Raw genomic sequence first — 5,104 nt, forward strand, 5'->3', positions numbered from 1 at the left:
ATTTTTTGTTTGTTTGATTTTTTGTTTTTCTCTGGTACCCGGAATTGAACTCAGGACCCTGCGCTTGCCAGGCAGGTGCTGTGCCGCTGAGCTAAATCCCCAGCCTCTTGACAAATTTTTTGAACACAGAGTGAGAGTGGTATTATTAATTGAATGCTAAGTATTATTACTATGAAAAAGGACAAACATACACACAAAAACAAAGCCAATATTTTCCTTATAGGGTAAGTTAAATAATATAAAATAAGCAACCATATTCAAACATAAAAACCAATATTTTCTCTTATGGGTAGGTCAATTACTATGAAAAATATAAACGGTTATTAGATGTAGATAAAGATATTTCTATAGCTCATATACGTGTATGTCTGTGAAATAAACAAAGGTCATATTTAGGAAGCCACATAGGTCTACAGAGAACGATGAGGGATGAGTTTCCCGTTTTATGCTAATTCTTGGAATATTGCTGATACCGCTTTTCATTAAAATTATGAGTTAATTGTGGATAGAGATAAAACAGAAGAAGGATAATGGAACTGTAGACTGTCTTGCTATTTCATGTAAAGAACAGGTAAGACTCTAACATGAAAATACAACGGTATCTTTTTTCTTTCTGACTTTTTTTGTTTTGTTTTTCTTCTGGTACCGGGAATCAAACTCAGGATCTTGCTCTTGCCAGGCAGGAGCTGTGCCGCTGAGCTAAATCCCCAGCCCTCTCAATTGTTTCTTTTGTGGAAAAAATACTGTCTCATCAATTGCAATAGTCTATTTTTCTCAGTTTATTTTCACTTCAAATAGTAATATTCTTTTCCTTCAGTTTTCAATGTCTTTGGTAAAATGTTTCAAATATCAAGCAAATACATTTAAATTTATTTAAAATATTAATAAAGCATGGACTGAAAACTTTTCCCAGTGTCTACCTCAAGCAGTTTTTAAAAAGGTCTGACTAACTGCTATAAGCATATTCAATTTTAGTATCTACAGGGAACAATTTTTCTTTGAATGAGAAATACAAGGTCCTTCCCATGAGGGGTAAAAATGAGTCTGAGTAAATTTTTGGGCATAGATACTTTTGTAGACAGCCCTCTAGTACAGTGGTCTCATTCTGGGTTACTAGGTAATACTATAATATTTTGAAGGTGTATTACTGAAGTAATCTTCCTGGGTTTTGAAGTCCTAAACTCAGACCAGCTTTAAAATCCTACAGCAATTATAAGCAGAAAATTGATTTCTAAATGAAAATCAACATTGAATTTTAAAAAGTATCTAATCCACCCTCTTAGGCAAATTAATTGATCATTATCATTAGTAAGAAGGGAAAAAACTCTTACACTGCATTAACCTATAAATTAGTTTAATGTGGGATACTTTTAAATGATACTATATGACTATTTTGGTGAAGACTGCTGACTCACTTAAAATCCATATCTGTAATCTGGATTTTTCCATGACAATGAGGTAACAAAATAAGAATCATTTTAAAAATTGAAAATTCATCCTAATGATATGCAAAATACTACAAGACAAAGGGATTATTTTTCTTTGAAATGCAAAAAGTAATCAAAGTAACATTGATGAATTAAACGTTTGGAATCATTGTGACTTGCATATATTGAAGTAGTATATGAGGTCTCTGGTGTAAATTGTGTGACAGCAAAAGAGGGTCTCCTCTGACTTCTCAGTCTAAATGATCCAAAGATGGCCAACACAATACTCGAAAAATAAGATTGAACAAATACTATGAAAAGCAAAAGTAGAGTGCATATGAATGTTTTTTGTAAACATGAAATACCATTTATAAAAAGAAAATTATTGGGGGAAAGACATGCACAGAAAGCATGCATTGCTTGAAAAGCACTTTGAGTTTCTAGTGTCATCTTTGCATGCATTTTTAGAGCAGCAAAAAACCTTTCACTATGTACTTGCTTATGTGTTATGAATACAGGTTAAATGGAGCTATGGCATGAAAGGAAAGTAGGTGAATACAGTAAAATACACTGAGTTCATCAATGTGATGCACAATAAATGACATAGAACCTATGCTTTGAATACCAGCTTTCTTTTGGACTAAAATGGACCTACAAAGAAATACAGAGTGAAGTACAAGTGGTGCACTTGGCTTGGCAAGACCTAGATGTACAATGAAAATATCCCTGGGATTTCACATCCTTAAATTCAATTCTCTTGGTACACTTCAAACATAGAAATATTCAGAAGACCTTGCATTTAAGACTAATAATCATTTACACTGACAGATTGCATAATTAAAGTTACCGGCAAGTGAAATAATTAACAGTTTATTTGATTAATAAGTGTTTATAGAAAGTAAAGATCTATAAGACAATATTAAAGGTATGTAATCAGTGCTATGGAATGTTTTATAATCAGTGCTGTGATATAATGCTGTCCATAGTTTAATGAACAGAATATGTACAGACGAACTCATTCAGTATCTTTGTTGTTTTTATTTCAATCATGAAAACAAATTCAAAATGTGGAGATACAGTTGAGAATGAGAAAACATTTTTGCAAGCTACTCTTCAGACAGAGGATTACTATTTGAAATATATAAAGAATTAAAAAATACATTAGCACCTACAAAATAAAAAATCCAATCCAAAATGGGCAGCATGAAATGAAAACTCTTCATGACAAGGTGTGCTGTCTCATCGGCCATGAGAAAAGTACAAACTAACAAATCACTCGAATTCAAACTCACTTCAGAAAAAAATGGACATTATCAAAAATAACAAATACTATTGAGGCTGTGGGGAAAAATAAATACTACTACATTTTTGGTGTAAATATAAACTAGTAAAATCACTGTGGAAATCATTATGAAGATGCTTTGAAAAAGTAAAACTGGGAATTCCCTTCAACCCAGCTAGTCCTCTGATAGGTATCTTCCCAAAAGAGCTAAAGACATCACATTACTGTAATACAGTCACACCCATGTTTATAGCAGCAAAATGCATAATACATAGATCTTTGCAGTTACTTATAGGCCCACCAGTATGTGAATGGATAAAGAAAATTTGGCATATATAAACAATTTAGTACTATTCTGCCATAAAAAAGAATACAATTTAATTATTGGTAGGAAAATATATAGATCTCTAGGTAATAATGCTAAATGAATTAACTTAGACATGGAAACTTAAATATCCCATGGTCTCTCCTTTTTTTTTTTTTTTTTTTTGTGTGTGGTACTGGGGATCGAACTCAGGACCTTGCACTTGCCAGGCAGGCACTTGTGCCACTGAGCTACATTCCCAGCCCTCCCATAGTCTCTCTTATATGAAAAACCAAAACATAGATTAATTAAAGAGCAAAATTAAAGACAGATAATAGAAAGCAGGGAGATAGATCTTTTCCAAATGGGAAGGTAACTGAGAGACGGAGGGCAAGTGAAGGAGGGGAGGGGAGGGTGAAGGAAAAATAATCAAGATGTGTTATGTACATGTACCAACTCCTCAGGGTGAATGTAATCATTATATTCTGCAAACATGTACTACAAAATTAAAAAGAATCAAGATGGCAGATAAACATAGGCAATTTCACAAAATGGCAGTACTATCCTGTAACTTTTAAGAGTCATTAAATTTTAAATAAGAGTAGTTTCCCTGAAAGAGTTTTCGAATGAAGCATTAATTATCTTCCTTTTTTTGGAGGGTGGTGTGGGGGACTTTCCTGAGGATGTGTGAAGAGTCAGGGCTCCCTAAGCCCCTACCCTCTGAGGGTCTGGGACAAAAGCTGCTGGAGGGAGATTCTCAGTGCGTTGGGGATGAGTGGGGCAGGGACTCCAGCACCTGAGGTCTCTTGCCCTGTGGTCTCACTGGGGTGTGTTCCAGAGGTGCTCGCTTTTTGGAGGTAATGTAGACCATCAGGTCCACCATCCTGTGGCTGTAGCCCAATTCATTCTCATACTGGGAAATGAGCTTGAGACAGAGGTCTTTGGAGGCGATGGCTGGCCCCAGCATCCAAAGGTAGAAGACTAGGTGTCACTGTTGAAGTCACAGGAGATGACCTGGTCCTCCTGTAGCCCAGAATTCCTTTCACGGGGCCTTACAATGCCTCTTTCAATACCTTCTTGATGTCATCATGTTTGGCCACTTTCTCCAGGTAGCAGGTCAGATCCACAACCAACGTGTTGGGCCTAGGCACATGGAAGGTCATGCTCATGAGCTTCCCATCCAGTGTGGGATGATCTTGCCCACGGCCTTGGAGGTGGCAGTGGACTTGGGGATGATGTTCCAGGCAGTCCTGTGGCATCACACGACAGCTTCCCAGAGGGTCCATCCACAGTTTCTGGATGGCAGTGATGGCATGGAGTGTGGTCCTGAGTCCTTCCCATGCCCAAGTTGTCATGGATGAAGCTGGCCAGCGGCCTAAGCAGTTGGTGGTGCAGGAAGCTTTGCTGACAATCTTGATGGAGTTGTCAATCTTCTTGGGGTTGACATCATTAAAACACATGGGGACATGGGCAGAATGGGTGGATGTGATGGCTCTTGGCTTCACCCTACACCTGAGCCTCGGCCTTCTCCGTGGTGCTGAAAACGCCAGTGGACTCCACCATATACAGGGTGCCAGCATTGCTCTATTGATGTAGGCTGGATCTTGCTCCTGGAAGGTGGAGATGGACTTTCCCTTAATGGCGAGCTTCTCGGTCTCGGCCTTGACAGCGCTGTGGAACTTGCCATAGGTGGAATCCTACTGGAAAGTGTAAACCAGGTTGTTGAAGTCAATGAAGGTGTCATTGATGGCCATAAAATCCACTTTGTCACAGTTGAAAGCAGCACTTGTCCCCAGGCGCCCAATACAGAGAAATCCGTTCACTCCTGGCTTCACCGTGGACATCGACTGGTGCTGCATGGGAGGAGCAGCTGTCTGTCAACCCCACCAGTGCAGAGATTAGTTTTATTTTCAAATGAAATGAATTATACAAAGTCCTCTGGTGGTGGTAGGGGTAGTAGTGTGTGTGTGTGTGTGTGTGTGTGTGTGTGTGTGTGTATTTGTACTATGATTTGAGAGATCTGTCTACAATAAATAGACAAAATATAAAATTAAAATTTAAGACCTTAATGAAAAAGAACTATTGCTTCCA

The 5,104-nt window shown here is 37.8% G+C and overlaps 1 pseudogene; it reads right to left on the reverse strand.

Annotated features, from left to right (window-relative positions):
- Positions 1 to 3,770: 3,770 nt before the first annotated feature.
- LOC102027379 lies at positions 3,771 to 4,857 on the reverse strand (annotated as a pseudogene).
- Positions 4,858 to 5,104: the final 247 nt, after the last annotated feature.

Source organism: Chinchilla lanigera, unplaced genomic scaffold (assembly GCF_000276665.1).
Source record: "Chinchilla lanigera isolate Chin_1 unplaced genomic scaffold, ChiLan1.0 scaffold00005, whole genome shotgun sequence".
NCBI classification, from domain to species: domain Eukaryota; kingdom Metazoa; phylum Chordata; class Mammalia; order Rodentia; family Chinchillidae; genus Chinchilla; species Chinchilla lanigera.